Source organism: Neofelis nebulosa, chromosome 3 (genome assembly GCF_028018385.1).
Source record: "Neofelis nebulosa isolate mNeoNeb1 chromosome 3, mNeoNeb1.pri, whole genome shotgun sequence".
NCBI classification, from domain to species: Eukaryota; Metazoa; Chordata; class Mammalia; order Carnivora; family Felidae; genus Neofelis; species Neofelis nebulosa.
The window spans coordinates 111,799,489-111,812,915 of record NC_080784.1 but is presented as its reverse complement, the minus strand read 5'-3'; the positions used below and the strand labels follow the sequence as shown (position 1 = coordinate 111,812,915).

At 36.9% G+C, this 13,427-nt stretch overlaps 1 protein-coding gene and 1 pseudogene across 50 annotated transcripts in view; one reads left to right on the top strand and one right to left on the bottom strand.

Moving 5' to 3' along the window:
* ANK2 (ankyrin 2) overlaps positions 1–13,427 on the top strand; it is a 679,068-nt gene that overhangs the window by 470,567 nt on the left and 195,074 nt on the right. The window lies entirely within an intron of this gene.
* Positions 5,679–6,139, bottom strand: LOC131507177 (small nuclear ribonucleoprotein E-like; annotated as a pseudogene).

Here is a 13,427-nt window from a genome sequence, read left to right as displayed (position 1 = left end):
TCTTTACATGTGATGCTTTATCAACCAGCAGAGACAAATGTTATGAGGTAGGTAGGTATTTGCTGGAACTTACAAATGCAGAAACTGAGCCCACAAGTGGTTAAGTGATGTTCCCAGGGTCACACAGATCTGTCTGTCTCCGGTGTACAAGTGTTTTCTACTGCAGGACATTTTCCTGAGATGTTGGGATCTGTCCTTCAGGATGTACAATGTGGCTTCCTTTATCTTGAAGCTCAAATCTTCAAGATGTACCATTGTTAGTGTAAAAAGAGCTTTATTCATCCTTACCATAATAGTAGATAGATGGACTTTTAAATCAAAGCGCACCACTACCAGGATTACACTAAAACTCAAAATTCAGAGCTGAATATAATTTCTGAACACCTAGGAGGACAACTAACTCTTCAGCCAAAATACAGCTGTATCTAACGAATATGTAAGCTCAAAGTTACTATGGCATATGAAAGAAGAGAAGAAAAAGTGTCCATTATTTTGCTTGTAAGCCTGGGTTTCTGGGGAGCATCATGGCATGTGACACAGAAACCAGAACTTTCTGTACCCTGCTATATTTCTCAATGAAAGGCAATCTGGGCTGTACCAGGTTTCCAAAAATACCGCGTGTGTTGGCGTTCTAAGATTCCTTAAGCTGAAATTTGGATGAAAATTTTTTTCTTTATAAAATTTGTCTCATGACTACCAGGAGAATTTTGAAATTTAATCCAAAAATACAATTTGGCTTTTAATCACTTAAAGGATATGACAAAAAAATTCATAATTTTGGCACAAAACAATTTTCTTAAAAAACAAAGACGACTTCAAGTCTTCATTTTTCTTTTCCAAATGGTTAAAAAATCTGTTAACTTCTGTTTTCTATAAAAGATAAAACTAGTAATTTATTTTTTTTATTATCTCTTGTACACTCAGAAAAGAGAATAAATCTTAGCATTTGCTCCCGATCTGAAACTCATATATATGTAATGCTTTTATTTATTTAGTAACTATTCACAGTCTAATAATGTTATCAACAAGGTTAATGTCCAGACATTAAAAATAGACACTATAACCTTTTCATAAAAATACTTATGGCCGGGGCACCTGGGTGGCTCACCCCGTTAAGCATCCGACTCTTGATTTCGGCTCAGGTCCTGATTTCATGGTTTGTGAGTTCCAGCCCCCCACTGGGTTCTGTGCTGACAGTGGGGAACCTGCTTGGGATTCTTTCTCTCTGCCCCTTGCCTGCTTGTGCTCATACTCACTCTCTCTCTCACTCTCAAAAATAAATAAACAGAACCTTAGAAAAAATGTAGCCAATTACAAGTCAATAAAAGGCTCAGAAGATTCAGGTACTTTCACCAGGCATAAAATTTATTGGTTTCACTGCAGTGACTTCAAAGTAAAGGTTATCACTTATCATTTATTGAATGTAATCCTGGAGATAACCCTGAAAGTTAATAGTCTTTAATATATTCTAATTTTTGGTCTTGACCTTTTACTACTGAGGTATAAAGGTGCAAAATTACCAGTTAGATCTTATGCTTCCTTTATCAAAGACAGAAGCAAGGTTAAAGGAACATTTTCACAAGAGTTTTAATGTTCCTAAAATACCAAGCCTTTACCAGCAAGAAGGTACACCAAACAATGACTTTATCATATGCTCACGTAGTTATGACTCAGACCACAATGCATTTTTGGAAGTCATTTTAAGAATGTAGGTGCTGGAATCCAAATTCTCATTTTATCCACTTACCAGCTATGTGATCCTGGACACCAAGTGTTTCTAAGACACCGTTTTCTCAACTGTAAAATAGTGATCGTAACAACACTGGAGCCATAGCATAGTTGTGATAATTAAATGCGATGTTTGCAAAATGCTTAGCAGAATACACATTCAATAAATATTAGCAAATGATAATCATTATTATAATAATACAGTCTTTTTATATTGATTCTCAACCTAAACTTTAGCAAAAGCGGTGCTGGTTCTCATAGGCAGGGCAGATCATAAAAGGTATTCTCATAGCCTCTCATAGATCGCATTTAGTAGCAATTTGGTAACAATTTCTGTTTATCTGGGTTAAATTAAACTAAATTTCTTTTCTGGAACTAAAATCCTTTTTACCAATGCCATTTGGATCCATCCACTCTGGACCTCTCTTTAAAAACACTAACACCAATTCTATTAACCTGGGAATTTATAGAGGCGACAGTGATGAGTACTTGAGAATTGGACTTCTGGAATTAATGGAACATGGAATGAACTATATCCAGTTTCCTAACCAATTAAATTGGGACACAAATATACCTGCAAACAATCTTGTTAAGTATTCATTATTTGACATCTCATTTAGAGGAAGCAAAAGGTGGCACGTCCATCTGGTTCTGGTTACATGTGTCCTTTTGGTTTTGGATTCTATATTATTCTCTAATTCTCTTCGGTGCCGGCCAGTGTTAACTGGTCCTTGATCTATACTAAGTAGTACAGATTCAGGTTGGATTTAAATAACATCTGCCCAGTGTTTTGAGCACTTAGAGTTTTCATTTTCATTTCCTTTCTTTTTTTTTTTTTTTAGAATTTTCATTTTCATGTTGATAGTTGTTCAATGCAAAGTAATTCCAGTAGACTCTTCATCAGCCACTTGTCCATAACTCTAAAAAATTTTGTCTCACAGATTTAGGAAGATGTTTGAAGTGCAACTCTTATTTCATTTAAAAACGCCAGGGGTAGCTTCATGCAAAGCATTTCTGTGACTGTCCTCTTACGTACTGTGCTGCGGTGGTTTAGATGAAAACAGAACAATTTATATTCTGGGAATTCTCTTGAATGCTCTTTTCCTATGACTAAAAGACATGGGTTTTAATACACAACTCCCATGTAGCCACTCCATTCTCCTTAATTCATCTCAGATATTATAATCACATTATTTCTGCCAGTCTGAACTCAGGCTCACCATTTGTTTATCTTTTTATTCAAACATATAATATGTGTTTACTATGTGGCAGGCACTGACCTAGGCGCAGTGAAAACAGAGACAACACCCCTGCTCTCATATAGCTTATAATCTACAATGTAAGAAGACGGAGATAATCATCAACCAAAAAAGTTAGATATGTGGGGCACCTGGGTGGCTCAGTTGGTTGAGCGTCTGACTTCGGCTGGGGTCATCGTGGTTTGTGAGTTCAAGCCCCACATCGGGCTCATTACTATCAGTGCAGAGCCCACTTTGGATCCTCTGTTTCCTTCTCTCTGCCCCTCTCCCTGCCTGCGCTCTCTCAAAAATAAATAAACATTTAAAAAAAAGTAAAAATGTGAAAGGAGTAACTAGTAAGTGATAGCGGGAAAATATAGCAGGAGAGAAGGAGAAGGAATGGAAGGTAAGCAATGTGTTATTTTAGATAGGATGGTCAAAAAAATGCTTGAAGAATTTGACCAAGGAAGCCCTGCACTACTTGCAGGGAATATATTTTAGAAGAAGGCCTGACAAGTGAGAAAGTCCCAAAGAGGGAGCATGCCTGGTGAGTTCAAGGTCCAGTAAGGAAGCTAGTATAGCAGGACTAGTAGGAGATCAGGGGAAGAGAAGTAAGAGGTCAGGAAGAGTCATCCGCAGCACCAGGTCATATAAGATGTTATAGGGTATTTTAAGAACTTTGGCTTTAATTCTGAGAGGGAAGAGAAGTGATTGATTAGAGGGTTGTTAGCAAAGAAGTGACATAGGTTGACTTAAATTTAAATAGTAACGCTCAGACTGAAAACTGAGAAAGGGCAGAGGAGGAAGCACTTTTGTAATACTTTAGGTAAGAGGGCAAATGTTCTAGACCTGGGCAACAGGCAGGAGAGATGGTAAGATGTGGTTGGATTATGGATATATTTTGAAGAGAGAGCTGATAGATTTTTTTATGGAGTTAGTATAAGATAAGAGCAAAAAAGGAGGAGCCAGGGATGAAGGTTGGGGTCACAAAGAGAATAATAAGGGTTGAAGATTCATTAACTGAGAGGGGAGAGGAGGTGGGAGACAATCATCTAGGAGAGTGGAGGGAGAGTGAGTAAGGGTGGCAGAGCATGATTGGAAGGCGGAATTAAAAGCCTACTCAAGGATCGTGACCAGCCAGTATGTATGTGTGTTCTTCTGCAGCCACAGTCAGATACGGACTCAGATGGAGAGTTATATATAACCAGGAATGTGGTTTAGCTAAGCATGTATAGTATAGCTAGAGAAAGACAAAAGAATTGAGGATGCATGCAAAGGAATGAATAAAATGATTCTAAAAGATTGTGCATGCGATGTAGCTCCACTGAGTGAGGAGAGAAACAGGCACTGTGAAAAGGTGAACAGACTGTAGGTGTCAGGCATAGAAGGATTGTTGAAATTGGATCAGTAGATTGTCAAGAGAGTAAATGGTGGTCAAAAGGTCAATGTTCTCAATTGAGATCCGGGGGGTGGGGGGGGACGGAGGGAGCAGATTATATTATTGGAATGAGAAGGTCTGGAATGTGACGATAGATGTGAGGAGATGATGTAGAGAAAAGGAAAAATCCTTGGCCAAGAAGTCAGGAACCCTTAAGTCCAGAGTTTTGGAAAAATCACTTTCGTATAGGCTGGAGAAAGTGGCAGTGTGTGTGTGTGTTGATGATTATAAAGGAGTAAACTAAATCTTATCATCTCTAGTCTTGTCAAAGCCTTTTCTCTCCTTGTATAAGAAGCAGAGGGAATAAAAAGGAAACCTTGTTTTTAGATGGTAACTTCCCCCAGATTCTCAGAAATGAAGAAAATAGATATGTAGAAGAGAATGTTGCAGTCCGTTATTAAAAAGTGGCTGTCTGCTGAGCTGGGCATGATCAGAAGCTACCTGTCTGTTAATGAGCCTGCATATGTACATGTATACACCTCAACATTGGCAATTCTTTTTACTTTCATACTCAGTTTCTCTTCAGCCTCTTCCCTCAGAAATGAAATGTCTTCAAGATAGGGTGAAAGATTCCAAAATGCAGAAACACAAAAGCTCATAAGGGTATACCTTGGAGCATGTAACTCCTGGCTCCCCCCTCCCACCACCATCATCACCAACAAAAAAAAAAAAAAAAAAAAAAAAGAAAAAGAAAGCAAAGCGGTGGGGGTGGGGGTGCCTCAGTGGCCCAGTTGGTTGAGTATCAACTTTGTCTCGAGTCATAATCTCATAGTTCATGAATTTGAGCCCCTCATCGGGCTCATTGCTGTCAGCACGGAGCCCACTTCAGATCCTCTGTCCCCCTCTCTCTCTGCCCTCCTCTGCTCATGTTCTCTCTCTCAAAAATGAATATAGACATTTTTTAAAAAGGGCAAAAAATATCTTAAAAAGCCAACATCAATGAAAAAAGAAAGTTCTTTGTACAGGGCAGAGTGGGCAGTGGGGACAGTCTGAAATGAAACCCTGTACCTTAGTGGTATGCAAAGTCATTGCTGGGGTGAGTAAAGAATGCTTGGGAAAGGGGTTTATGAGAGAATTCATGGCGTGATGTTTTCTTGAGGAATGAAGAAACACAGCAGTTGTGCCCATGGCACGTAGAGAAAGGTAGGAGACAGAGAGAAACAATTTATCAGGGAGTTAAGAATATATTTTCTCATCCAAAGCAACCACCAGAAGTTTATCAAGAGATTTGTTACTCAAGTTCCCTTGGAATTATTAGTTTATTATTATTTTTTTTAATAAAAACAATCCCACAGCATTCATTGTCATCCAGTAATGACATAAAGGTAACCAAAACAATAGGAACAAATGTTTTAAAACTATGCTCCCAACAATGGACCTCTAAAAAAAAACAACAAACTACATGGTCTTCTCAAGAATTTATCACTTCATTGATCATTTATAGTTGGAGACACTTTGAAACAGGGTAATATTATCTCCTTTTAGCATGATCCGACCCAGTTGTTTTCTTGACTTTGTTTTAGAATGAATCTCTTCTGCATCATCTAATACAAGGTTCACGTACTCCTCAAAATCAGTGATGCAGCGCTCTATCTACATGTTCACTTGCTCATCAAACCACACCTGAATCCAAGATCTATTTTGCAGGTATCTGAAGATGAGGTTGATGGGCTGCACCATCACCTTCTGCACTTTTTGACCCTGGCCATGGTATGCCATGGTGGAAGCTGACAAAGACCGCTGGAATTATTAGTTTAAACACCAAACTAGCAATGGTCTCTACCGCGTTTCTGAAGTATAGCTGACATACAAAGTTATATTAATTTCACATGTACAACATAGTCAACAATTCTATGCCCTAAGCAATACTTACTGCAACAAGTGTAGGTACATCTGTCACCATACAATGTTCTTACAATATTATTGACTATACTACCTATGCTGTATTTTGCATTTCCATGACCTATTTATTTTACAACTGGAAATTTGTACCTCTTCATCCCCTTCAGCTATTTTTCCCATTCTTCTGCCTCCCTCCCCTCCAGCGATCACTTTTGTTCTCTGTATGTATGAGTCTGTTTCTGTTTGTTTTTATTGTTTAGATTCCACATATAAGTGAAATCATCCTGATTTGCCTTCTTTGACTTATTTCAGGTTACACAATAAGCTTTAGGTGCATCCATGTTTTCTCAAGGGGCAAGGTCTCATTCTTTTTATGGCCGAGTAGTATTTCATTGTAACGTATACTCTAGAGCCCTTTTAAACAACACCTTTTAGTGAGATTTTTTGTGTTTCTCTAAAGGGGCACTAGATTATTTTTAGCTATTTGCATCTACAACTAACAATTTAGCAATATTCAGAAAGCCGCATAAACAGGGAACTTGGAACATTAGCAACACAGGAAAATTAAGAGGCTTATAAAGAAAGGTTCATAAAATATACCAATACAAATATGGCTAAAATTAAACCTAAGGGGAAGAGAGGCTAGCACTGACTTATATGATCATGACAAAGAATGATTACAAACTAGAATTTCAGCTTCAGTGTTGTTGGTCAGTGAAAAGGGCACTCTGTTGGAAAGACTAGGAGACCCAGGATTGGCACATAGTAAGAATCCAATTAATATTTGATAAATAAATAAATAATTGAGTGAACACAGACATTTGGCCAGTCACTTAAACTAGTCTGAGTCTCAAATTATCCATTTTTGAAGTGAGAAATAATAATACCTATGATATCAAATAATAGTTACCTTTGGGGTGCCTTGGTGGCTCACTTGGTTAAGTGTCTGACTCTTGGTTTTGGCTCAGGTCATGATCTCATGGTTCATGTGTTCAAGCCCCATGTCAGGCTCTGTGCTGACAGTGCAGAACCTCCTTGGGATCCTCCCTCTCCCTCTCTCTCTGACCCTCCCCTGCTTGTGCTCCCTCTCTCTCTCAAAACAAATAATTAAGCTTAAAAAATAGTTACCTTTATTGCATGTCTACAATATGCTTATCACTGTACTGCATACTTTATAATCTTCTCAACATCCTTCTCTGTCTCAAAGGGAGACCACTGGGTGCTCAAATTATACATGTGAAAACCCATTGTGTTGTGCACACTCAGGAGACCAAAGTATGGTTCTGACAGTTGCAGTTAGATAGGATTTAATTAAGATGTATGGCCATGATTGATGATTTCACTCAAACTAGAGTAGCTGTATGGACAGGTTTGGGGAAAGTACTAACAAGTTTATTCCTTCTAACTTAACCAAAATTGTCATTATTTCTTTCAGATAACTTGTAATTTTGTGTAATGCATAGGAAGGTCTTGGTCATGACTCCTCAAACATTTATTCTGCTTTCTAGATGGAAGGACCCATGTTTTGTCAGGTTCTGTTTACAAACCATCTCTTAAGGCAGCATTTCTTCTCTGTAGAGAGAGGAGACTTTTTTTAGAACCCTGAGAATACATCCATATGCTTCAGTGTGAGAAATGCTGCGTTTAAATTTGGGTGTTCCTTTCAGTGATCACTTGGAATTAATTGACACAGTCATAAACATGACCAAGAAATTACCACATGATATTTAATTAAATATCCTCAGAATCCTGAGATCCTTAAGAACACATCAAGGGATTTCAGACTGAGAAAAGCCCCTATAGATTAAGTGTTTCTCTCAGGATCCAATTTCGTCTTATGCATGTTAATGTTAACCAGCTTTAGCCTCAGAGAGTGAACTTTTCCTGATTGTGTTTACAAAGGCTAGAAATCATTCTGTTTGTACCTGACTTGCCCACGCATTGACTACATTTACTGACAAATGTAGAATAACTGGATGGATTAAGCAGATGCCTATTTACCTCCGTATGGTACTTACTATTTATTAGCTCACCCATTGTGCGAACATTATTAAAGTATCCTTTTTCTTATACTAGATACTATATGAGGTGTAGAGCTTACAAAAGTGAATAGGATTTGATTCTTGCCCATGATAAGCCTTGTTGGGAAGATAAACAGAGAACACAAACACAATTGTAAGAAGAACCAAATTTTGTGATTACTCAGAGGATAAACTAAGCCAGCTTGTAAGTCTTAGACAAACCTGAAATTGACACTAGATGAAATTTGTAGGAATCATTTTATAATGATGGAAAGCAGAGTAATGGTATGTTACCCGGAAGACTCCTAAAGCCAACCTTTATTTTGTGGTGGCTCCTTCCTCACTCTCTTCATATTCTTTTAGAGTCCAGGATGCCAACTTTGGCTTGTTTTTAATTAAAGTTGTTTTAAAAAATGAGAAAATTAGAAGTCACTGTAATTCTATAATAATATTGCTAACTTTTATATGGGTACCTTCACATGTAGACTTGGTTCCTAGCACAATTTGGCATACCATAAAAGTTCGGTAAATGTTTTAATATGTGAGTAATTGACACTCAATTGTTATTTCACATTGAATTTAAGCTTCCTCTAGTCTATATTAAATTTAAACTTTGTACCATGTTTTTATCTGAATTTAATATTTAGTACAAAACTGTTTCTTCACTTGTGCCTCATTAGGAGTGGGAGGATGGGGGGTGCCTGGCTGGCTCAGTCAATAGAGCATGTAAAAAAAACCTCTTAATAAACAGGTTGTAAGTTTAAGCCCCACGTTAAGTGTAGAGATTACTTAAAAACAAAAAATCTAAAGAAAAGAAAAAAGAAGTAGGAAGGTAGGGTACATTCTGGAATTGCTATGGAACGTTTTTATGTTCTGTTCTCCCTTCTTGTTTTCCTTCTCTTTGAGATCCTGCCACTCTTTCCCTTTGTTACTTCAGTCTCATCCTTGAGCCCTGGAGGCACATCCACTCGAGGCCACAGCACTAAGGAGTTCTTCCATTTCATTAAAAAAAAAAAAAAAGTTACTGGTTGATTCTGATATATACTCCTTATCCTTGCTTACCAATTTTGATAAGTTCCATGTTAGAAGGAGAAAATCCAGGTTTTAAAAAAATGTTTATTTTTGAGAGAGAGAGAGAGGAGAGAGAGAGAGAGAGAGAGAGAGAGAAAATATGCGTGCATGCTCGCACACAAATGGGGGGAGGGGCAGAGAAGAGGGACAGAGGATCCAAAATGGGCTCCAAGCTGACAGCAGAGAGCCCAATAGTTGACAGCAGAGAGACTGATGTGGGGCGAACTTACAAACGACAAGATCATGACCTGAGCCAAAGTGCAATGCTTAACCAACAGAGCCACCCAGGTGCCCTGAAAATGCCCTCTTTTAAAATGAGTTGATTGAAATATTAAATGAGTCAGTGATAAATCTACAAAGGCAAGATTTATTCTCTTGTATATTTATTTCCTTTAAAATCTTCTGGAAATTATACCCTCATTACTTGTCGTTTGATCTAAGAACCACAGAATTTTATTACTAAGAAACTTAAAGGATCAACCCTTTCCTTAATTTTTACTTTAAATTAAAACTAGCTAAGTTTCACATGGATATGATAATAATATTCTAGAATGCATTATAGAATTCTTTTCTAATTTTGACACATTTGGACACTTTATGTCTAGAAAGGAGATTTCTCTTTAATTACTGACTTACTGTGAGAGACTGAGATACTTACTATTCCACAAAATACCAAATAGAATTAATGAGAAATTGAAGTCTAAAGAGAGCTAAATAGGATTATAATGCAGGGTCCATAGATTTTTTTTTTTTTCAATTCTAGGAGTTAAGGGTATAGTTTCTGAGCTAGAATCACCAGGTAATTCATAATTCATAATGTTCAATTTAAGATTAAGTGAGTTAATGCAATTAAAAGCTTAGAACCAAGCTTGACACTTAAGAATGTTGTATGTTTTAGCTATTTAAATAATTTGCTGCTGACTTTTAAAGTTAATATTTAAATCTCTTTAAACCATGACTATTATAAGTAGCTCAAATAATGTTCTTTCTTTGAGCTTCATATAGTATTTTGCTTTAGCATGTGTTAAGTGAAATATGAAGGAAATAGCGTATCTATTATTTCTCATTAAAATTAACCAAAGAATGAGCCCATGTGAAAACAACACTTAAATGAAAAGAGTTAAAGCTTTCTGTCATAAAATAGCAGCTCTTTGAATTTTGTAAAGGATGACTACTAATGGACCAGGTTCTGTCCTTCCTAGGTTTCATTAGAATTGAAAATACCTTCTCTTTAAGATTTTATTTTTTTTAATGTTTAAAATTTATTTTTATTTTATTTTGAGAGAGAGAGAGAGTGAGTGTGAGTTGGGGAGAGCTATTCAGGGAGAGAGAAAGAGAACCCCAAGCAGGCCCCATGCTCAGCACAGAGCCAACATGGGGCTTGATCCTACCACCCTGGGATCATGACCTGAGCCAAAAATCAAGAGTTAGACTCTCAACCAACTGAGCCACCTAGGAACCCCTAAAGATTTTGTTTTTAAATAATCTCTTCACCCAAAGTGGGGCTCCAACTCACAACCCCAGCATTGAGAGTCACATGCTCCACAGACTGAGACAGCCAGGCATCCCAGAATCGAAAATACTTTTTAAAGTAAATAATTTCTGCATAAATTAATAATTTCCCTAGTCCAGGTAAACATTGTACAGTAGACTCAGAAATGCTCAATTCGACTCATTGTATTTAACCAAATATCAGTGATAGAAAACAGGAGTTAGGAGCATATGAATTTATTACTTCTTGCACTTAACCAGGAAATCATAATATTTTACATTTGCATATTATTTTATAGATTCAAAATAGCATAAACATGCATTATTTTATATTCTTTTTTAAAATAACTATCTGAAGAAAGCAGAGTGGGAAATTCATCTGTTTTACTAACGAAGAAACTTGAAATTGTGTTGTTAGTAATGGAGACAAGCTAGGAACCCAGGTTTTGTGTTGCCTCCCCTGCACCACACCCCCTCGCAGAGCCCCGGATGTGCATGCAGTTCAGCAGTGACTTAGTGGATATTTCAAAGTGAAGAACTCTTCTTTGTCCCATCATCATCCTTCATATTTACATCACAACACCCATCTAAAAATAAGAATTATTAAGTTCAGAAAATTCAAATAAGCATACCATAAAAACCAATCCTCTCTTAGAATGGTCTTTGTGAGCATTAGCTTTGATCTGAAAGAACATCTACTTTTCCCAACATGCTCGCATGTCTTACCTAAACCTCCTTAGTTGTTTTTTTTTTTTTTTTTTTTTTTTTGCAGTCCGGACCATGCATGTGTACGCAGTCTCTCTCTGACACACACATGTGTGTGCATGTATGTGTGTGTATTGTGAAAATTTTCACCAAAAAAACCCCCAAAACAAAACAAAATCAACACTTGTTCATCTACTTGCACTCTGTTTGTCTTTATTCCACTTTATATTTTAAAATGTTGACTGTCAGTCCATTCAATAGATTTTATTTTTTTAAATTTTATTCATTCATTCATTCATTCATTCATTTATTTAAATATAATTTATTGTCAAGTTAGCCACCATAAAATGTATACAGTGTGTTCTTGGTTTGGGGGGTAGATTCCCGTGATTCATCGCTTACATACAATGCCCATTGCTCATCCCAACAAGTGCTCTCCTCAAAGCCCATCACTTATTTTCCCCCCAGCCAACCCCCCCAATGAAACCTCAGTTTGTTCTCTGTATTTAAGAGTCTCTTATGGTTTGCCTTCTTCTCTGTTTGAAACTATTTTTTCTCCGTCCCTTCCCCTGTGGTCTTCTGTTAAGTTTCTCAAGTTCCACATATGAGTGAAAACATGATATCTGTCTTTCTCTGACTGCCTTATTTCACTTAGCATAATACCCTCCAGATCCATCCACATTGTTGCACATGGTGGGATTTCACTTTTTTCTAATTGCCAAGTAGTATTCCATTGTATATGTAAACCACACCTTCTTTATCTGTTCATCAGTAATAGATTTTACAACCCACTTATGCAAAATGACCTACAGTTTGAAACTTGATTTACAACTTAATTATTTTAGCTTTACAAACATAAATAGGTAACTCAGATCAAGTTTGGACTTCTGCTCTTCCTCTTTTTAGTGGTGAGGATCTTGAGGCAAATCACCTGATTTCTGAGAATTTTAGGGTCCTTCTTTGTAAAATATAATGTGTGATGTAATATATGTAAAATATAATAATGATATCTATGTCATTGAGTTTCTTATTCTTTGATTCATCAAGTATTTATTTCTCAGCCCCATAACTTCTTCATCCCTCTTGATCTTGGTAAGTTTTGAAGAATTTTCACAACTCTTTCTTCTTCCAGGCCAAGTCATCATCATATTTAATGTCATTCTTTATATTTGGGGGATTATATGGTAGAAAGATTTGATAGGGCTGAACAGGGGAGAAAGACCAGTGGCCAACAAGGGAGCTACTAGCCAGAAGCACTACAGATATCTGGGTGGCCCTGGATCATAGATGATCCTTAGATGAAATGGAGATCGAGAAGTGGACTATACAAAGTGATATTTTCAAAGCATTCTTATTCTAAGCATTTTCCCATGTAATGATCAATGAGCTACCAAACTCCAAGCCTCATTGTAAATTAGGAAATACCTTACTAAAAATTCATCTTTTGGGAATTACAAAGAAAGCCTTGAAGATTTGAGAATAACTCACTAATAAAACAAGTTTCCTCTTGGGTCACCCACAGTTTGATTTACTATATTAGATCAAAAACCTTTGAAGACCAGCCAAAGACATGGTAAAATCAGTTAAATTGTATCTGACACATTGTTTGCTTTGCTGTTCCTGATCTTCCCCAAAACTGAATGAATCCTTAATTCCATCAGAGTAAGTACTCTTAGTTTAGAGCAGCCACCATGGAAGAGATGGGAAAGGTGCAGCTAGATTATGGCTGGGTGTAACCAGGGAAAATTGGATTGGGAATATATAAACAGGTATTTTTGTTATGAGTTTGATTTTTTTCCATATGTAGGTAATTTCTTTTGCTAATGTCACTTATGCCAATATAAGTATGAAATTGTAAATCATACTCATAATTATCGTATGTCTAGATGTGGG